Genomic DNA, 27,099 nt, shown 5'->3' on the forward strand with positions numbered 1-27,099 from the left:
TATGAAAGGAGTCCCCCCCCCCCATTGAGTTAATTAACACATACATCACTTCACATATTTACCTTTTTATTTTTTTGGTGAGAACATTTAAGTTCTACTCTCTTAGAAAATTTCAAATATACATACAGTGTTACCAGTCTCCCTTTAATAACTAAAATGTATTATACAATATGATCATAAAAGCCTTGGATATTATTCAAATTAAATAGACAGCTTTTCCTCCATCTCGGTGAGCTTCAGACTTGGAAGTGTGCTGTGGAGCGTGGGCATAGTTAGGAGATGTCATTACAAGTGGATTTTTATTTTTGGATATTGGCAAGGTGAAGGGAGTTCAGGATAAATATATGTTAAGAACAATTATTCCAGACTTGGAAATAAGGCTAAAAGGTGGGCAATATGTCATTTTAAGTACATATAGAAACATTGTTTGACAGACCTATCTCAGGATTATCCACAGAAATACATTCTTTAACTCACCTTATTTTTTTTAAAGATTTTATGTATTTATTTGAGAGGGACAGACAGACAGAAAGCATGAGCAGGGGGAGTGGGAGAGGGAGAAGCAGACTCCCCACTGAGCACAAAACAGGAGGTGGGGCTTGATTCCAGGACCCTGAGATCATGACCTGAGCTGAAGTCAGATGCTTAACTGACTGAGCCACCCAGGCACCCCTCGTTTAACTCACTTTAAACAAAGTTCCGGACTTAGTAAAATTATATGCTAACTTGTGTATTTTTGTCCAAGAAAGGTGCAGATACTTTCTCTCTACTAAAAAAGATAATCCCAGGAATTACGATTTGTTGTTCTATAAGAAATCAACAAGTTTTGTAAGTAACCAAGCAATCTTATTTTAGTATTCATTTATTATGTTGTCTACAAACATCATCCTCTCAGATGCTCTTTGAGCCATTATAATGGTTACTCTTCAATTAGTATTTCTTTGATACATGTGGTATTAATCTGGCTTTTGTTTCCTCTGAGTGTTACAGATGGGTAGTTGCCAGTTGTTCTTTTTAGGTGTGCTTTTTTTTTTTTTTTTTTTTTTTTTAGAGACTCTCTTGTGGCAACTTCTAACTGAAGCTACTCGGCAAATGATGTCTTTTATCTGGAACGCTGCTTTACACTCCTTTCTTCACTGATATGTCTAGAGGCCTCATACAGCTCTTTCATTGGAATTCCACTGCCTCTGAAGATTCAAGTGACCCACCATGCATCTTTATACCACCATTTATAAAGAGTGCTTTGAATGCAGTCAGCTAGGAAGACTATTCCAACTATACCTTTCTTCTTTACCCTTCCCCAAATGGTAACCAGATACAAGGCTCTATGGTTCCCAAATCTGAGAGAATATTTGTTCAGCTCTCTAGATGGTTGGCTTAAAACCTCCTCACTTAGCTTGAAATAAGAGAAAGCAGCCATTTAACTTCCTCTTTTTCTTCCCCCATGAAGACTCATTATATTGGCATTTCTTTCTCTCTGAAGAAATCTTCTTCACTGTCTCTTTAACAACCACTCATTTATAAGTCTTATCACCCCTTTGCTTCTTCCATATTTCCTTGGCTGTCCTTTGCACTTGTACAGTTTGTCTTTATGCATGCATAGTTTCAAATTATATAGTCTAGTACTGTGAAAATTTTGTTCATATTCTGAGTGAGAATTTATAAATTTATAAATTAATTTTGGATAATTATCATATGGTTTCACTCATATGTGGAACATAAAGGATAGCACAGAGGACCATAGGGGAAGGGAGGGAAAACTGAACATAAGAAAAAAAAAACACACAAAACCCCCACAAAACTGAATGGGAAGACATCAGACAGGGAGACAAACCATAATCTTCATAATTTTAAATAGTATCATCCATGAACATGGTACATTTTTCAGGTTTTTAAAATCCTTTATTTGCCTTAATATCAGTTTATAATTTTCTTTATAAAAGCCTTACACATATTTTAGTTGCTTGATTTGTTTGTACCTTATAGTTTTAGGTTTTTATGAGATATTTAAAATATTTTAAATCATTTAATTATGATTGTAAATTGTTCTGACTTTTAAATATAGACTGTATGCCAAAACACCTTGCTGTTCACTATTTTATTTCTAATGATTTCTAGAGTCTCTGAGGTTTACCTGTCTTATATAATTAATGACAAGTTTGTTTATTTTTCTAACTTTATATCATGTATTTCAGTTCCTAAATGTATTGAAATTGGCCAGCATCTGCCATCCTCCTTGACCACACACACAGCCTATGAAGTTAAATGGAAATGATGTGAGTATGATGCTGTTCATGATTTTACTGAAAATATATCTAAAGCAACTGTAAATGCGATGCTGGGCTTTGTTTGTGGGTATGTTTAGGCCATTCCCTTAATTAGTTAAAAATTTTTTTAGCCTGGGGCACCTGGGTGGCTCAGTCAGTTAAGTGTCTGACTCCGGCTCAGGTCATGATCCCGGGGTCCTGTGGTTGAGCCCCACGTCTGGCTCCCTGCTCAGTGGGGTACCTGCTTCTCCCTCTCTCTGTTCCCCTCTCCCCCACACATGCATGCTCTCTCTCTCGCACACACGAATGCTCTTGATTTTGCTGTCTCTCAAATAAATAAATAAAATCTTTAAAAAATTTTTTTAGCCTATTGTGTAACTAAGGATTTTCTTATTACAAATGAGTTTTTTAATGAGGTCTTTTTTCCAGATTTTAATGGTGTAATCATATATTTTTCCTTTATATCTTTCAATTCACTACATTAACCACTGTTTTAATATTTTAAAACCTTGAATTCTTGCAAGAGAGCTTTCTTGATGATCATATACATAAATATCTCAGTGAAAAAGCATGAAAAAAACTGTACGTAATAATGCACAAAATATTGTACATAATATAGAATCTACTTTTATTCAGCACTTCTTATGACATAGGTTGAGTACTCAATGTTTGGATTTAAACTTGGATATTATGTACTAACAGCTTAGGTCCTTTTCCTTAATGCTTCCAAGGAGAATGAAAAAAATTTTTTTTCTTTATGTGAATGTCATGGAAATTAGAAGATTCAGATAAATCATAAATATGCAACATAGTTATATTATGGAAACAAGGTTTTATTGTAATTCATGCAATGTGTTCTCGGAATAAGCATTGACCAAATCCTGTAAACGCAGCAGTGTTTGCTAAGGACAGCAAAACCAATACAAAGCAGCATTAATACGCACACATTATCTAAACCATAAGGTTTGACCATAATTCATAAAATTGTGAGGTAGTTTCCTTTGTTATGCTTATTTACATAAATGTTAACAGAAATGTAATTGCTCTACTCATAATTTTTCTTTAGAAGGTTGTAAGCATGTAGCACGGAATCTACAATGGGAAAGATGGCAAAGTCTGTGACGAGAACATAGAGTGGAAAAGATTTTCAATTCAAATTTCAGTAAGTATTTAAAAAGATGTTTAGCCTCTTTATTAATCAGGGAAAAGCTAATCAATTATAAAAATTTTCATTGATCATATTGGCAAATAAGTTAAAGATTAATAACATCCAATGCTGGTGAGGGTATCAAAATGGGCACTCCCATACATTTCTGATGGAAGTGCCAATTACAGCAAACTTTTGGGAAGCTAACATGGCAGAATCTAAAATTGAAATATGCATTCCATTAAACTCAACATTCTCACTTTGAAATAAAATATGAAAGGAAAACACCATCATATAAAGATTTCCTGTAGAATTCTTTGAAGTGATAAAAAATAAAAGCATCTTAAATACCCACCAATAGGGGAATGACTAAGAAAATGATGGCATATTTATAAATATTTGATATTATATAGTCATTGAAGAAAAAAAATTAATTTCTATATAAATATAATGTTCTATTAAAGACGCAAAATGCAGACTGATAGATGTAAAAGATGACATTTTTATAAAATATTTGTGTGTGTGTAGATGTTATGCTTACATGGACATAGAAAATTACCTGGAAAGATGTACTTTATACAGTCAATATTTTTTCTTTGTGGGGTGAGAGAGGGGAATGGAGAGATGAGAGTGGGTGCTGAATTTTTATGTACTTTTTTTATGTCATCCATTCCAATGAGCATATTTTGTTGTTTGAAAGGACAATCCAATAGAGCATAATTCTTGATTTTTACTGAAATATGCATACAAATCTTACAAATATTGTAGTATACAAAGCTTGGTTTCTTGTGGAAAAGAAAGAACATTTTTCTCTTCCGTTTCACAATTAATTGAATATCAATCCAATAGCTGATATTGAGCTACCAAGGTTTATGAAATCTTCAAAATTGCCAGGGAACTTTCAGAGGCAAGTAATGCTTCCTTTAAGGGCGTTTTAGCTATTTGGATGAGAGTTAACAGATTGTAGCTGTTGGAACATTGTGATCTAGTCTGAGTGATAAAGTGAAGCACTATAGTTCATGGCAATAAATGCCACCTGCAGTGACTTTATCAGTCAACTAATATTAAGAACATATTCGAGGGCACAGTATCATTTCTCAGTACTTGACATCCAGGCACAAAATATTTTCTAATGTTTGTTAGCACCATATCACTTGATAAAAAAAAGGTGGTTCGGTTGGTTTCAGAGTGCTTTTTCCCAAGACCATAATAACTGCTGCCTTTGACAACGTAGAACTTGAGATTTTGTAAAACTATGAAACCTTTAACTTGAGTTGAATACAGTTACTGAATATTCCATAAGTACTTACAGCCTTTTAATTTACTGCAGCGTGAGGCATGTATAGTTTAATTGTATAGTTCAAAAAAAAGAAATTAAAATAATCAGAATATTAAAAAATATTTAAAAAATATTAAAAAATAGTAGTTATATAAAACTGACCATTCTGATTAGGCATTAATATCATCTATATTGCCATTGATTATTAACATTCCAAATTGTTCAATAGTGAGAGGAAATATGTATGATCCTCATTAAATTAAAATAAATCCCATAGGACAAAAATATCAAAACTTCGGAAAAAAATGTGTTGTCAAACCTATCTGTGTGTTCAAGAGCTTGACTGAAAATAGATGGTGATAATGATATCCTGAAAGACATTTTTGGGTCCTCATTCAGTTTGAATATTGACTTTAGAAAGTGCTTGCTTCTAAATGTCCCTGTGCATAGACTGACTTTTCACACCACGCTTCTTGTATTACTAATTAATTTCTGTTAATGTAACTTGTTAAAATGTATGCTTTGGTGGTTTATAGCAGCTCTTCATACAGTATTTCTCTCTGGGCTTCGATTCCTATTCCTTTTCCTGTTCTTTCTCTTATACCTCCAACTCTCTTCATTAATATTTTCAGCACAGCTAACTCAAACCTCTATTAGTGGCTGACAATGTTCATTCTATTCTGCTCTTGTGCCGGAGATAAAGATTTTACCCTACAATTTTTATTAATTTAAATAATTTTTATTTACTTTTGCCAATTTATCCTATTTTTCTATTCTCTCAATTGCATAATGATCTTTGCTTGTATTCCAGTTTCTTTGATTATTTGTATGTTCCCTACATTTCCTGGAGAAGATATGATACAACTTATATAGTCTTCTTTATTTGTATTTGCTTGCTTGCGTTTTGTGAAATACGCTTGAGTGATAAGTAATTATGTAGGTAGGGAGTATAAACCGTGTGCAGAGCACAAGAAAATCCTTAAATAAATATTTGTGGTCAGTTCATCCACCACATTCTAGAATAACAGTTCAAATACAGGGAAAGTCCTCAGTTAACAAAATTGTTAATATTCCTGTTTCAGGTTTAAGTGAAGAAAGTGAAGAGTCCTAAAAAAATACACTTTGGTTAATCTCCCTAAAGGCTGTTGCCTGCTTCTGAGATTGGACCATTATTTACTTGACTTTGTTTTTAAGATATCCTAATTGATACAATTATTGTTTATATACTAACTGAAACTCTACAAATAAAAACCCAAACCATTCTAGGAAGACTGTTAGGAACCTGTTTTTCCTTCCTAGTTATAAAATATATGCTTTTCAGTTTAATCAATTTACAAATGCAGTTCTGAACTACAAAAATAAAATACAGCCTCTAGTCATTGCTCCTCAAAGAAAGAACCCCTCAGGGCAAGCTGTCAGTTTACATTGCGCAGTGAAAAAAAAAGTTTCAGAGGCATCAGCCTCCACGTAATAAGCACATAAGAAACTATAATATAAAACCCATATCACAGAATTATCTTGATTTGTGCGAGTAGCACAGATAGAATTACCTAAGGGGATATGGAGTACGATTGAAACAGAAAACACTAAGTCTCAAATTGTGCCTCACAATAGTTTGCAACAAAGAGGCTTCACTCAAGAGGGTCATAAACTGACTTTAATGGGAGTCAGTAATTCATCTACTGCATGTTGAAACATCTAATTGTTGTTTATGTTGATGTAATTGCTACGATGAAAGTGGGGAAAAAAGCCCAAACCACGTTTTCAGAATATTAGATTTTTCTGAATTTAGAGTGTCTTATTAAATTAAAGATGAATAATAAATTGGTTTGACTGGCTACTAAATCTCTTTTTAAAATTTTGCATGATAAAATATGCTTTGTAATAAGAGACAACAGACACAGAGAAAAAGAACAATGGCAGAAGATGAATAGTGCTCTCTGGAAGGCTGATTACTACTGATAGGTCCCTCTTTATCTTCTCTGATTTTCTTATTCATAATTTAGGTTCATTTAAAAATACTTGATGTTATGTTATTGAATCAAAATTATGACTGTGAAAACCAGATTGCATAGATGGAGAGGAAAATAGGGAATGACAATAGTACATCAACAGTCTCCTTTTCTATATTATAGTCAAAAACTCTCATTAAATGTGAACTTCAGGATAAAAATTAGATGAAGCTTACTGTAATGATGGAAACCAGAAAAGGATGGTAGTCACACAGTGAAATTAATGTTTATACAATTGGATTTATACTCAATGATAAAAAGTGAAAATTCCCTCAGAGAGAGGTTCAGAATACAAAATTCTGTTGTGAGGTTTCAAGATACCTAAAACAGCATGTCTAAAAAAAAAAAAAAAAAAAAACACACACACACACATGACACAAAATGCTTAGTTTGTAGTCCCAGTGGTTATATGAGTTATGAAGCTCTTTGCCTCAAATAACAAAGCATGGTATTAAGTAAGACAAAGTATGTAATGCGTACAAGAAAAAACCAACATCAACAACTATTTAGGAAGACTTTAATAAATTGTTCTGTCTTTGCAAGAAAAAATAATCTAAAATGCATAAGAATATATCTTAGAATAATATAATTCATTAAACTTTTTGATGTTAATAGATATATAAACTAACATATAGATAAATGACATATAGTTACGTAAAATTATTTATAAAAAGTTTTATATATAGAGGATACAATTTTTCCACAATAAAATCAATAAATAAGATGGCAATGATATTCCAAATTAATGTGAAAACAATTAAGATAAAGGCCACATTCCTTGAGCTGCATTGTAATAAAACTAGAATTCAATAGTGAACAATTAATTATGAATCACCAAGTTATTGAACAATATGTATCTCCAAATAGATTGATAGCCCAGAGAAAATTCAAAATATTTTAACGTATTTTCATCAAATAAACTCTGAAACTTCTTGACTTACTTTTTAGTTAGCTCTAACTTTTAAAGAACAAATAATATGTATCCATATAAATAGTTTGAGAGCATTGAAAAAAAGTTAATTTTATGATATGTTCAAAATCCCAATTTGAGTAGAGAGCAAAAAAAGCAAACTACACCAATTTTATTTATCTGCAGATTTTGAGGCCAGCACGGTGGGGAGACTAGTGCAGCTTGAATAATGCCTGCTGTATGGAGGGTTATAGCAGTGCAAAGTTTGTTGCACACAGAACACTGCAGAAGCAGTTGAAGTCATACTGTCTCAGAATAAGATGGTAGCAGTAGAAGTCATAAACTGTGGTTGGGTACTGGATATATTTTGAAGATTAATTTAATTGGCTGTGGAGAGTCAGAGAAATAAGAGGTAAATGGCTTTCCATGTTTTATAAAATAATATCTAATTTTATTAGCTATGGGCTATGTAAGATTAGACTCCACTTGCCTGGCCCAACTCAGCTCTTCTGGCCTGGTGCCTAACACTCCAACTTCATTGGCCTTTCATTTCCTAGAGTGCACTTTGAGTCTTTCCCCAACTGGGGGATTTTGGCATATTATTTCTCAAATGATTATCTTCAGTTCTTGCCCTGGGTGTTTTTGTTGTTGTGATTGTTATTATGTCATTCTGTAGGTCTCAGCTTAGATGTGCGATCTAACAATGACTTCCAGAGCGTCATATTAAAGTATACTCTCGCTTACTCTTCTTCACCTTCTGCCAAAATCATTATTTGATTTCTTTGCAATACTTTAAATTTTGGAGTAATTTATTTTTAGATTTGATTTCTTACCTTATTTTGGCTGTCTCCTCAAATGTCGCCAAGTTCCATGAAGGCAGGAACTAATTCTGAATTAAATTCTGGTGTATATTATGTAGCTGCAGAGGGTTTGGCTTATAACTGGCTTTCAGAAAACATGTAAGTAAATGAATAAACCCAAACAAAATTGGACAAACTGAATATCTATTCTTGATTAATAAAAAAAGTGCTAATCAGTAATAGAGTAATAAATTACTGTAAGTGATAGAGAACCTTTAGCTAGGGAAAGTTTTTAAAAATATAAATAAATAGAAAGAATCAGCATGTCCCTAATTGAGCAAATACATTTTTTATAAAGAGTTCAATTCTTCCCAAGTTATTTAATAAATCAAGACAAAATCAATTCAAGCTCACCATGGGATATTTTCACCCCAAACTTGACAAATGATTCTAAGGTTAATGTGAAAAATAAGTGAACAAGAATTTATATCAAATAATCAAAGAAAAAGAGAGTATCACCAAGAGGCTTGCCAGAGAGTAAAATATAGTAGAAAGACATAATTCAAGTGTGATCTACATGGAAAAAAATAAGAAGAAGAAATAGACCATAATATATTCATGTATGTAATGGATAAAGGAAACTTTTAAATTTCTGGCAAATTTCTGTGAAAAGTTCCTGGATTAATAACTCATCAAAATGAAAATTAATGAAATTGGAAACCTACTTATACTAAAAGAAATTCTGAATGGGTCTGAGAGTTAAATATGAAATGAATCAATCAATCAATCAAAAGAGATTATTAATATGATCTGTCAGTGGGAAGAACTTTCTATGCTCAAGAAAAGAAATTATACACACACATACACATATATACACATATTTAAGTCATATATATTTTAATTTCATTATTGAAACATTTATAAGTCAGGGTTATGTATAATATGCAAATAATACATTCAATAACCAATAGAAATACATATGACAAAGGATTAACTTTCAAAGGATATGAATTCTATCTTATTATGGAGAAGACAAACTCCTCAAAATGAAAATGGATGGGTAACCTGTATAAACAATTCAGAGAATTAGATTTAATTGTTTAAATATCTACACTGAAAGCACTATACTTAACCAGTAAGCAATACATTAAAGTGAGATGCTTCTTTCATACAAAAGGTTAAAATCAAAGATAATGAAATTATACCATTATTGAGAAGATAATGAATTATTCTTTGTAATAACTGACACATATCCAAGCTGTTTTCACATCTGAACTACAACCATATCAAAAATGAGTCACTGAGTGTTAAAGAAACATTTCTTAGACTACTAAGTAAAGAGGAACACTCATAAGTAGAAACGAAGTTCTTTAATTACCACAACCAAATTCTTAATCATTATGTTTTATAATGTTTATACTTTTTCCCTGAAAATTCTATTATAATGCACCAAAATATTAACTATGCTTATATCAAGAGAGGAGGGGAGACAATAATTGGTAAAAGAGGAATATGTATTTCATTATGTCTATAAAAATTTTAGGAAGCATTTTTTTTAAGTTTATTGTTATCTAAGCATTATAAATATAATTGCCTAGAGAATAAAAAGTAGATTTTCTCATATATGTTTTCAACTATGATTATCTTGAATGGTAGAAATACAGGTTTTAATTTTTGATCCTGTAAAAATGTTATTATTTAAAAATTTTTCCATAAGGAGCATACGATGCTTTAAGACATATGTAAAGAAAACAGATAGATTTAAAATTTTCCTTTTAAATTTAAATTTGTGGAATAATGTGTAGGAGTCACTAAATTCACAAGTACAGCATGCTTCAGCCTAAGATAATTCCTGTACAGGTTTAAATTTTCAAGAGCTGTTTGAATAATTTTGGCTGCACCTCAAGCACAGGAGAAGGGCAAGGAGAAGCAGCAAGAGCTTCACAAAAGTATTTATTGACCTTTACAAGAGCAGTGACACCATCAGGTGAATGGAGATCTGGCAGCTTCTAAAGCATTTGCATCACTGAGAATTATACCAAGATTGTGAGGTTCATTATGATGATTTTGACAGCTGTGTGAACTACAGGAATCTCTTCATCACCCCACCTTTCATGTTCTAGCCTCATTCTTCTCTTTACTCCTCCATAGATCTCTTATCTTGGCATTTAAAACTTTGAACTGGTGAAGTTTATTTTATTTTTCCAACCTTATATCTCATGACTGCAGAAAAAGAAACTGCTACTAGAGCAGTCATCTATGATCCCCCAAATATTCTGTCAAAAACTTTGCCTTTTCTCCTCTTGCTCCTGACATTCTAACAATTTTTCAAAGTCAAGGTGCAATACTACTTGTTTGATATTTTGCTCTGATTTTAATAACCTTAATATATCGGCCCTCCTAAAATAAGTATAGTATAATCCAATATATAACATTTTTAATACAAGACTCTGGAAGGTTGAAAACAGTTGTGAAATATTCTTTTAAATATGCTAGAAGATCTCACATTAAATGCAAGTAACACCAAAAATAAGCAAATGAAATAAACAGGCCCTAATTATTGTTATACTCTTTCTTACACCTCCTTGATTTCTATTTATGTCTTTTCAACCACATTTCTCAAGAATGGTCTTTACTTGCTGCCTCTGTTTCTTACATCCACACTCAGTGGGTTACTCTAAACTAGATCAATTCATTTCCCTCACTTTAATTAACAGTCCTGGAAAAAGTTAACAAAGAAACCTTTTCTAAACTTTCCATTTTGTGATGTCTCAGTAGAATTGAATACAGTTGATTGCTCCTTCCTTTTTGAAACTCATTATTTTTTTGGACTTGGTGATACTTCCCCTTTTATTATGGTTATTTACTGTTACATTCAAAGAATAATTGTCTTCCCCACAACTTCTAAGTGCTACATTGACCTCATCAGCCCTGACTCTCTCACAAGACAGTCTCTTCCAAACACACAACTATGGTTTTCACATAGAGGTCAAAGATTTCCAATTTTATCTTCAACTGAGATTTCTTCCCAGAGCTCCAGATTTATATTTCCACTGTCTTCTTGGTCTCACCACATTAATGTTCTAAAGTCTCCCCAAAACAGTAAGTCAAGAATTGAATAATGATCTTCCTCATTTCTCCCTCAGAGCCATTTCTCTTCTAGTGTGTCCTGTCACAATGAATGGCAGGTGCTCTTATGTGAGCCAGAAAGCAAATTGTTGTCCGTGACAACTTTCCCTTCTTTTCCGTATCTGTATGCAATGTTGTCCTGCTAACTTTATCCTCTAATTGTATGTTGAATTCATTTTCTTCCATCCCTAATATCATATCCAAACCCTCTACTCTTGTTCATGCACTATCACAATAGCCTCCCAATTGCTTGATTGCTTCTGGTCTAGCCTCAGCTACTATTCTCTTCTCTCTTAGATATAATGCTGTTTTCACACATCTTCTCCAGTCATTTAGAGCTGCTGATTATAGTTGCGCAAGTTGTGTTTTAAAAAACTTTAGAGAGCATCCTTCACTCGGTAGTCTTGTTTATATAAGTATTTGGCAATTTTCCAGTAGATGTCATTGAAGTGTCTTGGAGAAAGGGCCCCTTTGCCTGATTTACACAAAAGACCCTCTGAGCTAGTAGCCAAGTGTGTGTCCCTCACTCTCTTGCTTAAAACCATTTAATTTCTCTTCATTTATTGAGGATTAGGTGCAACATACTAAACATGCATATACTAGAAAATTTCACACATGGGCTGCCCCTGCCTTTCTCTCCTGCTTTATTTTTTACCATACTCCCCTTATTCTCTTTGACTCAATCATCTTGACCTTTTTCAAATCCATGAAACATTGTCTGCTCTGCTGCCACTTTGCTCTTTCACCTTTGCTTTCTGCTCATGAAGTGCTCTTCCCTCTCCCTTCACCTAATTAACTTGTAGTCTTTCTTTACATCTCAGCTCTATTTTCAGTGCTCCTGGAGAAAATTCTCCAATCTTCTATCTAGGTCAAATTTATCTATTATGTCCTCTGATTTTTTTTTTTAAGATTTTATTTATTTATTTATTTGACGAGAGAGAGAGAGAGAGAGAGAGAGAGTGCGCGCGCGCGCGCGCGCGCGCGCGCGCCAGAGAGCACAAGCAAGGGAAGTGGCAGAGGGAAAGAGAAAAGCAGGCTCCCCGCTGAGCAGGGAGCCCTAACAGGAAGCTCGATCCCAAGACCCTGAGATCATGACCTGAGCCAAAGGCAGATGCTTAACCGACTGAGCCACCCAGGTGCCCCTATGTCCTCTGACTGATCTATGAACCTCCCTACTCATAATATTTACCACAGTTAATAATTCCAAAATGTTGTATGGCTTTTTGATTAACATAATGTATTCCTTTCTAAACTGGAACACTCATGAGGGATGTGACTGTGTCAGTTTTGCATAATACTGTATCCCTAATTCTACCCAGTTCCTAGACCCAAGTAGATTGAGCCATAATAAATATGGAAAGAAGGAAGGAAGGATGGAAAGAAGGAAAGTTGGAAGGGATGGAGGAAAGAAGGAAGGAAGAGTCTGTGCCTACAAACTGTTATTGGCATAACTACTGGAGATGGATAACTGAATTATGTGAAAGGTTTTATTAGAAGTTTTCTGATAATAATGGCATTAGTTAGATGATGGATATTTATGTAAATATTTAGAGTATAGAGAACATAAATATGTAAAGTTTTCTATTTAATGGAGTTTACAAAGTAATTTTATGTTAAAAGCATGATAAACAATTTAGAATTCCTCACACAGATATAAAATTGAAACTTTTCAATCGTACATAATGTAATTTGAAATTTTAAAAAAAAGTATGTTATTGACAATAGACTGGCTTTAACTACTTAACACATTAAATAGGTTTCACACATTTTCCATTGAGTATACCTATTTTTTTATATAAAGTTTCCTAAAAAGACTTTCATTAAAATTTTACACTTCAGTAACTGAAACATTAATAACAGGTGAAGATATCTTTTCATTATCCATTTTGGTTTCAGAAAATTAGTAAGAATGTTATATTTGAATAATACTCAATTTTGGTGGATGCTAATGAAATAAGAATTCAACCTGTCTGTGACTTCATTTTTCTTTATTATGATTAAATAATGTGTTAAAAATAAATGTTATTCAAATTCATTTTATAAGGTGAGTTTCCTTTGGATTTAAAACCTGCAGAATTAGAAAGATGCAACAAATTTATTAAAAGAATTAATAGGATTTTCGTTGGCCAACAAAATGGACAGTACATTCATTCAGTCTTCCAATTGCTCAATAAATGTATATAAAATATATCTATATATGTATTTATGTACATATACATTATATATAGTCTGTTCTATGTTAAACTGGGTTATTCAGCACTAATTGAGACGGAGTCTCTGCTGTCACATAGCTTATAGTTTAATGAAAGAGACATGAAAGACTGCCATAAGCAAGGCCAAAGACATGAGATAACCCCATCTTAAGATCCTTGGAAGTCTCAATTACCTATTAGAACCTAGAAAACTATCACTGTCTTGGAATGATTTGTTTGTTTTGAGAGGACCATGCAATTGTTGAGTAAAAGGATTTTCATAGAAAAAGGAAATAAATAGAAAAAGTTGATAAACAAATTTTAGTTCAAGGTGAGGGTAAAGGCGGATTTGAGAAAAATGCAAACACTATATTCATATTTAAATACAGAAAGCAAAAGTCATATTTTTAAGTGAAATTCTCTTAAATGAAAATCTTCTTAAATGAGGTAGAAATCAGAAAGTAGACACTGGGGACTGAGATTCTCAGTAATCCAGAATATCTGTAACATTCCATTTAAAAATAAATGTGTCATTCTCTGAGCTCTTCTTCACAGTGATCAGAATTTATACTAGCAGGACTTAGTGGTAGGTTAATAATAGGTTTTCTTTAGAGCCAGCAAGAAAAATTGAGCCAGTCTTAAAAAAAGGATTCTCAAAGAATTTAGAAAGTAATGGTTGCTTTAAAAGGGGAGTAAAAGGCAGCTTTGGCAAAGAAATAAGAGAGTATGTGTTGCCACCTTGGGGCTGAGAAGTAGCCCTTGGGCCTACTGGTGTTTAAATCCATGAGATTAGGAAATGCAAAGACAAATAGCTCCCCAAAGGCTATAAAGGTTATGGAGAGTTGAAGGCTACAGCCAAGCTAAGAACTATTCATGAATGATCAGCAATGCTCTTGTGAAAGATACACTAATTGACAGAGAAGGAGGAAAATTGTTAATGCTTATTTGACAGAATGGCATCTGACGAGCCAGTGAGCACAAAAACAAGATAAAGGTCAATAAAATTGCAGTGCAATCCACCCAGTCATACAGATGTCGATTTGGAAGGCCAGTGTGGTAACTTGAAATTAAGTGCCAAAAAACCCCTCTGAAATCAACATACTTGAGTATGATCTGTAAACTGACATAAATGCAATACATGGATCTTACGTTATTTCAAGAGTGAATCTATTTTGAGGATGCATTATGTACATTATAAGCTATATAAATAATCTTGAAACCCTGAAAGATTTTAGTTCAAAAAAGCTAATCAGGTGAAAATTTTAGAAATCCCACAGAAGACCACATATTACAATAAATTAATATAACATTTATATACCTGTCAATATATTTTAATTTGAGAACACCCTTAGGGTTAAATTCAGTGAAGTCAATTTCAGTGAAGGAGGTGAGTTTTATGGGAACTTGAAAGATTATGCCTAGAACTGTATTTGGCGATAGACAGATGGATAGACCTTAGTTTTTCAGTACTACATCAACATGACTGTTAGCTAAAAACAAGATACTGCACAAAAAGAAAATATTGCCTCCACTTAAATAGTCATTTAAAAACAGCCCAAATCAACTGCCAGGCTGTTATACTTAGAAAATGCAAAAAACATCTTTCCTTTTGTTTAAATCACTCTTACACGTGTTCCCTTTAGAAGAGTCTCTTTGCTAAGTGATTCTTTCCTACTGGCAACCTTTTGAAAAAATGAAATAGTATATTAGTTTTCTGTTCTTTGATTGCATCATTCGTTGGCTCCAGTACACTGGGGACTTTTTCAAGATGTGGTATATAGTAGGGCATCATTTGAGTAATCACCTTTCTCAAAACGTTTATTGATGCCCTTTGATTTGTATTAATAACATCTGAGTTGGCAACATTATTCATCATGAAGCAAATGTCAGCACAAACCTTTGCTACAGACCTGGTGTCTGATGTCCCTGAGTGGGCCTAGCTGCCTCCAGTTTTTGTACTCAGCACACTCTGTGCTCAAATCCCCAAAAACGGATTTTCTTGACCTCTCATTTGTACTCTGTAGCCCGTTTGTATGGGGTCCTTAGACCTGGTTTTGCCTTTTCAAGCTCTCATTCGAGAGCACAAAGTTTTCCGAAGAGCTTCAAGAACTGGTTGGGTATTACATCTACCAAAACACATTTATGAAACGTTTCAGCAGATGATTACCTTAGCTTTATTTAAGACTTGTATACTTTTATATATTTCTCAGTAAATGATACCTTTGGACACTGTGATCTGGAAGGAAGACCATTCTCAAAGAAGCCAGTCCATCCCACAACTCAGATTCAGCCTTAATCTTCCTCAGTTTATTCTGTTTCTATACTATTTTGCCTCACAGGTGAGGACACATAGGACATAATAATATGTCTGTAGTATTCAAAAACCGGTGGGCCATGTTTCCACACTGAGTCTTTGTGTTATAGCATTGTAGAATTTATCTGTTTACAAATATATTATATCTCTATCATGGGCTTCTCTAGGGTAGAGATAACTTTTTCCCTTAGTATCCACATTATGTAAGAGACAATGTAAATATTTAATAAACTACTAAAAGGATGCATGTCTGAAGTGTACAGTAATGACAATAATTTTGGAAGAAATAAAATTAAATATTTGTTATAAAAGTATTTAGATAACCAGACCTACTGTATCTTAAAGTAATTACTGGATTTTGATGAGAGATATATATCAAAGAGTTATCCTTTTTCTTTCATAGAATAATTGTCTTTTCTTTTATTGAATCGTTAATACATGTTGCTTAATTTCATAACTAAGAGAAAATAACTATCAGAGTTTTATTTCTATATAGTCATTCAGTCATTCTCTGTGTATGTTATATACATGTGTATATATTCTGCATATTCTAATTTGTAATCTGATTTTTAACATAAAAATAAAATCCATGTTTTTCCCCTGTGTCAGTATCTCCACAATGTAATTTGTAAGTTTCGCTTTTAAGAAGTATTTTATATTTTATTTAACCAACTATTAACTAATCCCGTATTCATGTATGTATAGGTTTCTTAATCTTCCCACTTTCCTGATGTGTTGAAGAGTGTAACACGGGTTTTGGCCAGAGCCTGATTCTCTCAAGATAAGTAGCTCTAAATGTATTGCTGGGTAAATGATATACATTTTTTAAAAACCTTGATATATATTATTAAATATATAAATATGCTATCAGTTGAAAAATTCCTAGCAGTAGTTTAGATCTCTTGCTTTCTCTCTTTACCTCATCTACTTGTGCTCAGATGTATGCACTTAGGTTGATCAGTTCTTCAGATTATTGCACACTACAACCGGTTATTATCATTTGCTTTATTTTAATTTTTCTTGTTTCCCCTCCATCTAGACTCCCCAATCCTATCTCTCCCCCTTACACAGATACCCTTTTGAATGTATTTGATGTATACCCTTAGATATACACCCCTCTAAAATATATCATGTTCCTTTGTATGTATTTTTGACCTATAGAAATGATATCTTGCTATGAAACTCATTATCTTTTTAATCCGATACTCTCAACAATATGTTCTTTTTTTTTTTTTTTAAGATTTTATTTATTTATTTGAGAGAGAGAGAGAGAGCACAAGAGTGGGGCGAGAGGCAGAGGGAGAAACAGGTTCCCCACTGAGCAGGGAGCCTCACATGGGGCTCCACTATGGGATCCTGACCTGAGCCAAAGGCAGATGCTTAATCGACTGAGCCCCCCCGGGCACCCCTTCAACAATATGTTCTATAAGATCTATTGGCACTTCTGAGAGTACCTTGAGTTCATGCTTTAAGCACTTCATCCTTTACATTTGCTTCTCCAGTTTCTTTACAAAGAGGGAGCTGGGTTGTCTCCAACCCCTTCCACCTGAAAGAGTGATGCAATAAATGTAGAAATAAATTTTTTAAAGACCAATACAAATAATTTTTAGGACAGATACCCATAATAGGGTAGTCATAGGGTTTATATGTACTTAATTTGAATAATTACTCACACAATTCTCTCTAGGATGGATAACTGTCTAACTATGCTTCACTCTTCACTGCAAGATATTCATAATGCTTTCCCCCCATCCTTATCAAAACTTGCTGTTATCTGACTTTCTCTTTTTTGCCAAGTTGATGTCCATAAAGTGGTATCTGATTGCCTTTTTATTTGCATTATTTTATTAGTGGGAATGACCACTTCTTTATAAATGTGTCAGTAATCAATCTTCAATGTCTGCTGACTCTTAGGGCCCAAATGGCAGAGCATCTTGCATGGAGGCTGGGCCTGCTGCACAGCCTTCTCCTGTGCTGGGCCCAAGTCAACATTAGCAGACCTTCAGGTTACTCGCTAGCTGGCTCAGAATATAACACCCAAGTGAGGGATATATTCCCACAAAAATCCGAAGAGGCCTATTAGCCACTGCCTCTTTTTTTCTTAAAGAAGGGGAACAGACGCAACAGATGCATCCTTCACCTTAGAAGAAATGTCTCAAAATGCCCCACACCACAGGCCTCCTGGAAATTTTACTAAGGTGAAAGTCCCCTGAATTTTTGTGGAATATATTTCTCACCTTTTGACATGCAAATGTTGTAATAATAAGCCTAGAGTAGTAGCTGCTTCTTGCTCATTATACCTAATAAGCATAATATCATCAATATAATAGACCGATGTAATATCCTGGGAAAGGGAAAAGCAATCAAGCTCCCTACAGACTAAATTATTACACAGGGCTGGAGATAACCCTGAGGGAGGGCAATGGAGGTGTATTGCTGGCCTGGCAAGCTGAGAGCAAACTGTTTCTTGTGATCTTTACTACCACTCCTCAAGGAAAAAAAAAAAACATTTGCCAGGTCGATTGCTGCATACTAGGTACCAGGGGATATGTTAATTTGCTGAAGCAATGAAGTCACATCTGGAATAGCAGCTGCAATTCCAGCCACCATTTGTTTAATTTTAAAAACTCCACTGTCATTCCACAAGATCCATCTGTTTTCTGCACAGGACAAATAAGGTAATTTGAATAGGGATGTAGTGGGTATCAGCACCTCTGCATCTTTCAAATCCTTGATGGTGGCATTAATTTCTGAAATGCTTCCATAAATGTAATATAGCTTTTGGTTTACTATTTATCCTAAGTAGAGGCAGTTCTAGTGGTTCTCACATCACCTTTCCTACCACAGCAGTTGTCACTCCCCTGGTATGGGAACCAATATGTGGATTCTGGCAGTTGCTAAGTGAGTCTATTCCAATTCTACATTCTGGAACAGGATGGTCTTGAGGACCCAATGGGCCCATTGTAAGATGAATGTGAGCTAAAACTCCATTGATCACTTGACTTCCATTACTCCGAGTAATAAACCACAACGACATATGGATCTCCTGAAATTAGTGTCACTTCAGAGCCAATGTCCAGTAATCCTCAAAACTCTGGATTTTTCCTTTTCCCCAGTTTGTAGTAAACTTACTAAAAGGCCATATGCCCCTTTTAAGAAGTCTGGGAGAAAGATCATATATGATCTTTGGCATATAAATTTTTAGCAATGTAGCTAGACTCTTTCTCAAAGGAAGCCAGCCTTCCCTTCTTTTAAGGAGTCCTGGGTCTATAAACTGGTTCACATCTGGGAATTGGTTGAGGGAAATGGTTCTGTTTTGGTGATTCAAGTTACTCAACATAGAACTCTTCCATTACATTTCACTAATCAAGAATTTCATAAACTCCCTATCTCTTTCTCAACCCTTCTGTTTACTGCTTTGAATCCACTATCCATTTTGGTAACAAGACCCACCTTGTCTTTGGTGATTGAGTTCTGGCCCTTTTCCCTGGCACCGTGACATCAGTTATCCCCATTTCACATAAGGATCACTGTTCACTAATAGCAATTCCCACTGTAATTTCTGGCCTACAGAAAAGAGATACCAAAAGCTCTTCAAAGATGCTGGGGCTCACCTCACAAATTATTTCTCAGGGTAACATGAAAGGCATCAAGGTGTCAGAAGGGCCACACTCCTACCAGAGGCTCTAGGGGATTACCCATTCCTTCCTCTTCTAACTTATCGTTGTTATTGTCTTTGCTTGTTTCATGGCTACATCTCTCTCTGATCCATCTTTTTATCACTTTCTTTTCTATGTATCTGTGTATAAAATCTCCCTCTGCCTTTCTCACTTGTGATGGCATTTAGGGCCCACCTTGATAATCCAGATAACCTTCTCCTTTCAAGATCCTTAAACACATTTTTTGCCATATAAAATAATACCCACCATTTTACCATATAAGGTGATATTTATAGGTCCAGAAACGAGGTCAGAATGTATTTTGAGGGATCACCATTCAGCCCACTATACTTATATTATTTATAAGGCCTTAACACCAGTCAATTTCACCATTTTGCTTAAAGCATGGCATTATCCTTTTGCCAAAGTATTTGGTAAGAAATTTATCCATCTGTGTCATCTCTTTTTCTGAGGTTATGAATAATATCTCATTTTCTATTACATTTTAATTGACTATTGATGGTATAGAAAAACACAGATGCCTTCATAAGTTGGTCTTGCATAATAAGATATTTGCTAAATTTTCTCATAGCTCTATAAATGTCTCTTGATCCAATTGTGTTTTCTGTATAGATAATCATATCATCTACAAATAACATTTTGACTTTTCTATACCAATCCTTATAATTGTCATATCTAATTTAAAAAAAAACAGTTTTGCTGGCCATAAATTTTAATCCTATGTTTATTAGTAGTGGCAAGAGTGAGAATTCTTATCTTGTTTCAGGTCACACAGGAGCTATGTAGTGGGCTAAATAATGGCCCTCAAAAAGAGATGTCTGCATCCTAACCTGGGACTTGTGAATATTACTGTACATGGCAAAGATGAGATTAAGTTAAGGTTATTGAAAAGAGGAGCTTATTCTGGATTATCCACGTGGGTCCTGAATGAAATACAAAAATCATTAAACTGTTTTGTGTCCATTTTCTTATATCCTAGGAAAATTAGTGCCTAGCTAGTCTTCCTCACAGCTTCTTAGTTGTGAGGATTAAGTGGTTAACTGGCCGCAAGTCATTTGGCTCTACCCAAACATGGCCCCACTCCCTAAGCCTACGACCGCAGCGTAAGAACTTGGAAAACAGAGGCTTCCGTATTAGATATAGAAATACTGATTATAGAAAGAAAAAAAACCTCTCATTCTGAGGTTAGTTTATATGAAAATTCAATCATGAAATACATAAAATAACTGAGATAAATATGGAATGCATATATAAGTACAACAATATGGTAAAGTAGGTATGGTAAAAGTAGTCAAAGCATAAAACACAGTATAAACGTAGTAACCTAAGCAAACCAATATGAAATAAACGAAAATGATAAAGTATCCATTAAAATTACTAATGGTATTTCATTGAAGAAAAAGATTTGTTATAAACACAAAAAGTAGCGAGAAACCTCAGTAACCAACATAGAATAGCAACTTCATCAAAAATTATTAATATTATACCCTACATACCACCACCAATCTCAGAAATGCGTTGGAGTAATTGCAGATCACAAATGTAGGTATGCCACTGGATTTTTAAAAAAATAAAATTGTGATATGACATTTGGATGAAGTAGAGGAAAAATTAAAACCTACATGGTTTAATGGTAGAGAAATGATTAAAAATTATTTTATTCTTGTTGGTTTTATTTCTTCTCAGTTATACAGAACTATATAGTTAAATAATAAAAACTATTAAAAGTACATTTTATGGTGCCATAAAATTTATGTGTTTCTTGGAATTTGAAATAATTAAGCATATGTAGAGTACATGTTTTATCTCTAAGTAGATGAAAGCTTCAAGAAAATATAAGAGGTAAATTAATTGAAAACTGTTAAATTTAAATTAAAAATGTTTAATATGTCATAAAAGGATGGGAACATATGCCCATATTTATACAAGTCTGTGGAGTTCAAATCATAGTGAGATCTTAAAATGGCACACTTAAACATAATTGGTAAGTATTCATAGATTTTTTTATGTACCTAGAAGTTCCAAATTTATACATAAATATAGGTAAAACTAGCCAGGAAAAAATATTGCTAAGGATGCATTTGCAGACAGTACTACTACAAATAAATAAATATATATGTAAAGGTTTTATGTTCTTGGCAGATTTCAGTCTAAGCAATATGTAACTTAAAGCCATATACATATTATTAAATATCCACTGTATTCACTACTTTTTGAAACTTGGTAACACTTACTTCTTAATTAAAATGGGCTGTGCAGTGTTATTTTTTTTTGCTTATTATTATATTTAATATTTAAAATAATCCGGTAGGGTATCACCCACATTTTACAAGTGAGGAAACGGTGAGAAAAATGTTAAACAACATAGCCAAATTCACACAATTAGAAACTGTTTTAGCCCAGATTCAAACCTTGGTAATTTGGTTCTAGAAGTGATACTCTTCATCATTTTGTGATATGGCCTTTGCAGGCTTTTAACAATTAGAGTCGGTTCTCCAGTAAAATGTTGGTAGAGACAAAGTTTGCAGTCCACATACTCAGCATTTTTGTCAAACCCCTCTGTTCCCATAACTCTAAGTTGCTCTGAGGTTGCTGCCCCTTCTAATTACTCCCAGGGTGGTAATTAATAAGAGAAGTATCACAGATTGCTACATTTGTATTTTAATAATCATACTAGAGATGTACCTACAGATTCAAAGAAATAGATCTGAAATTGTTAAATCTGAGATAATGTGCAAGTCAGTAGTGATGGTGGAGGCAAGGGCTTGGCAGGTAGGTAGCTGTAAGCAGGAGATTTTATTTAGTTTCCTTGAACTACACCACAGTCATATTTAAATTTTTTTACTTAATTATATTATTTGGCTAGCACCAAAAGTGTAATATGCTTGCATATTTGTATTAATTAGGGTTCTTCAGAAAAACAAATCTAACAGTCCAGTCCACAGATAGGAGAAAGCTGATGTCCCAGCTCAATCAGGCAGGTAAGCAGACAGGGAGGGAGTAAATCCTCCCTTCCCTCACGGTTTATCCTGTTCTGGCCCTCAGTGGACATGGGGGAGGGTAATTTACTTTAAGGAGTCCACCAATTCAAATGGTAATTTCATCTGGAAATACCCTCACAGACACACCCAGAAATGTTTAATCTGGATACACTGTGGATTATCCACGTGGGTGGATACACAGAAATAAAATCTTGTTCTGTTGCAGAGCCTTCTCTTTTTCTGGACCCCACTCAAAGCTAGCAGATTTTCAGGTCCTTTGGTAAATGGGCCAGAGTAACACACCCAAATGAGGAATATGTTGCCTCCAAAATACAAAGAACTCCCCTAGGGCATTGTTTCCTTTTTGGTTATAGGAGGGACCAGGTGCAAAAATTTATCCTACATTTTAGGAGAGATATCTCAACATCTCCCATACCACAGAGCTCCTGAAAATTTCACTGAAGTGAAAGTTTCCTGAACTTCTGTTGGACTTATTCCTCACCCTTTGATATGCAAATGTATCACCATTAAGTCTAGAGTAGTTGCTACCTCTTGCTCACTAGGTCCAATCAGCCTGTCATCAATGTAATGGACCAGTGTGACATCTTGTGGAGACAAAGGTGATCAAAATCCCTGTGAACTAAATAATGACCTAGGGCTGTATTTGACCTAACCCTGAGGTAAGACAGCGAAGGTATATTGCTGGCCTTGCCAGCTAATAATGAACCACTTTTGGTGGACCTTACAGACAAGGTAGAGAAAAAAGCATTTGTCAGATCGATAACTGCATACTAGGTACCAGGGGATGTGTTAATTTGCTTAAGCAATTAAACCACATCTGGTATAGAAGCTTCAATTTGAGTCTCCACCTGGTTTAATTTACAATAATCCAATCTCCAAGATCCATCTGTCTTCTACACAGGCTAATTGGGAGAGCTGAATGCGGATGGGTGGGAATCACCGCCCCTGCATCTTTCAAGGCCTTGACTGCGGCACTAATCTCTGCAACGGCCGCAGGAATGGAGTATTGCTTTTGTGGAGGCTGAGAATTTCCATAATCTGCTGTCTGGAAACTGGAGGCCCAAGAAAGCCAGTAGTGTAATTCTAGTCTAAGTCTAAAGGCCTGGGGACTATGGGAACCAAGGGTATTAATCCAAGTTCAAGAGCAGAAGACACCATCTCAAGCAGGCAGGCAGGAAGGAATCATGCCCATCCACATTGGGGAGCTGTTACTGAGTTCACCGGTTCAAATGTTAATCTCATCCAGAAGTGCCCTCACAGACACACTCAGAAAAAATCTTTAATCTGTGGTCACAGTGACACATAAAATTAACTATCACAGTATTTTAAGGGCTATATAAATACATAATTTAACTAGTTTTCTCAGCAGTTTGGGGAAAAAAATGTATTTAACCAATGGCTAAAATGACTATAACCTTTTTGAAATGCAACCAGACTAAGACATTACTTGGGGGGCACCTGGGTGACTCAGTCATTAAGCATCTGCCTTCGTCTCAGGTCATGATCCCAGGGTCCTGGGATAGAGCCCCTCATCGGGCTCCCTACTCAGTGGGAAGTCTGCTTCTCCATCCCCCACTCCCCCTGCTTGTGTTCCGTCTCTCACTGTCTCTCTCTGTCTGTGTCAAATAAATAAATAAAATCTTTTAAAAAAAAATTTAAAAAAAGACATTACTTGAAATGACTAAATGTCATTTTGCAATTGCCCATAAAATTATCTTAAGATTCTTGTCTAAATTCAGCATTTGAAGGTGCCACTCTCACCCTTGAAATAAGCTATACTCTGACTAATGGATACACAGTAGCTATCACACAGAAAGGCTTTTCAAATGAGGCTCATGTACCCTGCAAGTTTGAACAGCTCCAGTGTGTACAACCAAAAGCTTGTGACCTTTGCTATTGGAAAAAAAAAAAAAGTCTGTTGACTCTTGGGCTCATTATTTCACACACGCAGCCAGTTGGATTAAAGTTTCCTAGACTGGAAACACCTGTTTTCAACACAAAGTGATTTTTTTTTTCTGTTGTAAAAATGTGCTATTTCTCTTTACCTGAGAGCCTTTTTTTTTTTAACTTCTGAATAATAAACTTTAGAACTACAGTGTATCTTCAGAAATAGGAATAGATGATTCAGCTTATCAAATCATATTTTTCTATAATCATATATTTCTATAACTTCCAGATGAGTCAGTAATGAGGGAAATCAGCACCCCCATAAAAATAATTTTATTTCACTTATTCTAAAATTTTAAAAATCTCTGTATAAATACTATGACTTTCCTTTCAAAAATATATGTATATATTTAACATATACACTATATCTTTTTTCTGGTAACTCTCATTGTTTTTTTAAAATGTGTATTTTAAAATGTATATTTTCTGTTTCTTTTTGTTTACAAAATGCATGCTCTATTGATACCCAAATGAATATCACAATTTTTTTCATGTGGGAATCCTAGAGCTTCCTTCCCCTGTGGATCTCGAAACATTTTCTGAAACATTTGAGGAGAGATATTTCATCCTGGATTATACTTAGTTATAAGAGAAAACCTGCAAATTGCATTTAAGAACTGATGATAAAGACTCATACAGTTGACTGTAGAGACCCTTAATTTCCTTCTGCATGCAGAGTGAAAAAACTGGCAAAAGTTGTATATCCCAAAAAAAAAAAAAAAAAAAAAAAAAAACCCTAGTGTGTGGTATTATTTCCAAAATAGCAGCTGCTTGAACAGAGGTATCCAGCTGTCTTACCCCAAGATCTTTGTTGAAATACCGGAAGTAATTTTCCCAGAAAACAAGGAAAATCCCATTTCAGCCATGGAAACAGAAGAAAAGTTTGTCTCACACCCAAAAAGCTTTAGGCTAGAAATGAAAATGATAGCAGAGAAAATATTGAGAGAGGACTCACTCTCCTCTCATAAGCACCAGTGAGGAATCATGGAAAATGAAGGGAGAAGAAAAATTTGTGTAAGTCCATAGTTAGCCCTTTTCTCAGTAGAATTCTACACACTCCCATGATTTGGAAGGAAAGCTCAGGGAAATGGTCCAGGCAGGCACAAAGGGAAAGAATCTCTTGTACTCTCAGTATGCAGAAACAGCTTTTTGGTGGTCTACATTTTGTGTGGTGGCTTTCAGGAAGCTGGTAGGTTTTGTCCAGAACTACTTCTTGATACAGTGGCCTTGCTGCATTAGCAAAACCAGAAAGAAGCCTGAATGTGGCCAAAATGAAGAGGCTAGGACGAAGGATGGCAGAATACCTAACATTTCCTGGCTCTGTCACTTCAACCAGAAATAAAAGGGTTTTTTTAATGCTGTTTAGAAAGCTCGTGGCCCTAAACCATTCTACTCAATGTTTAGTTTACAACAAATAAACCATTCACCTTAATGCCTATGTCTACATTCCTGAGGACAGTTCAGTAGAAAGGGGGAGGACAAGAGGAAAACACATTCGTCATATTGATGAGTTAGAATCGGGTCTGAAAAGTGTGTTCTTTGTTTAAATATGAGTAAGTAAAAAAAAAATAAGTAGAGGGAAAGTGGAACCAGTGAATCACGAGAGTACAGTGTCAAGGAAGCTAAGGAAAAAGTGTTTCAAGAAGAAAACTCTTCTTCTTACAAAGAGTTGTCAACTGATTCAGATACTGGAAGGATATGAGGACTAAAAACATTTGTGCATTTAGGGGATTCAGATCCGTGGTGAGTTTATTCAGGGTGATTTTTGTGGAGTGATGGGAGCAGGAGCTAGGTTAGAGAGGATTATAGAGTTAGTGGGAGGTGGGTGGGAGGTTGAAAAATGCCTCTCTCCAAGGATGTCCTGAGATTAGAGATTTCTACCATTTGGAAATATACCGTCTTATTAAAGGGGGATAGCTCACAATGTATTCATATGTCGAATTGTCACATTGTACGCCTTAAGTATCTTAAAATGTTATTTGTCAATTGTACTTCAATAAAGCAGTAAAAACGAGGAATAACTGTTGGGCGAGCAAAAATATATGTGGTTATGAATACATGAGTGCATATATGCATATAATTATATATGAAAATACAGACATATATAAAAATCTAAATTGTTTTAGTGGAACAGTTATTTCCTTGAATGTGCTTTAGTAAAAAAATCATTTTCACCTATGCCTTAGAATAACAACTAACAAACAATAAAATAATCTGTTCAGTTATATATAGTCATAAAAATGAAACTAAAGCTACTAAACCCCTCTTCTACTTACTTCTCATGGTGTAAGGCTCTCAATTAGTGGAAAATCCACCATATGCTTATATCCTTCATTTGAGCTTAACTCCTATTGTGTCAAATTTATAAAATAAATTTAATTTAAAATTTACAGACCATATGTTGAGTTAAACTTGAAATC

At 34.4% G+C, this 27,099-nt stretch overlaps 1 long non-coding RNA gene and 1 pseudogene across 1 annotated transcript; one reads left to right on the forward strand and one right to left on the reverse strand.

Moving 5' to 3' along the window:
• Positions 1-2,142: 2,142 nt before the first annotated feature.
• Positions 2,143-16,337, forward strand: LOC103677541. The gene is made up of 3 exons (XR_572432.2): positions 2,143-2,276; positions 3,334-3,429; positions 15,947-16,337. It is a non-coding gene; the product is annotated as an uncharacterized LOC103677541 (long non-coding RNA).
• A 1,592-nt stretch (positions 16,338-17,929) lies between these two features.
• Positions 17,930-19,087, reverse strand: LOC121100059 (annotated as a pseudogene).
• Between the last annotated feature and the right edge of the window lie 8,012 nt (positions 19,088-27,099).

The sequence above is a fragment of the Ursus maritimus genome, unplaced genomic scaffold, assembly GCF_017311325.1.
Source record: "Ursus maritimus isolate PB19 unplaced genomic scaffold, ASM1731132v1 scaffold_10, whole genome shotgun sequence".
Taxonomy (NCBI): domain Eukaryota; kingdom Metazoa; phylum Chordata; class Mammalia; order Carnivora; family Ursidae; genus Ursus; species Ursus maritimus.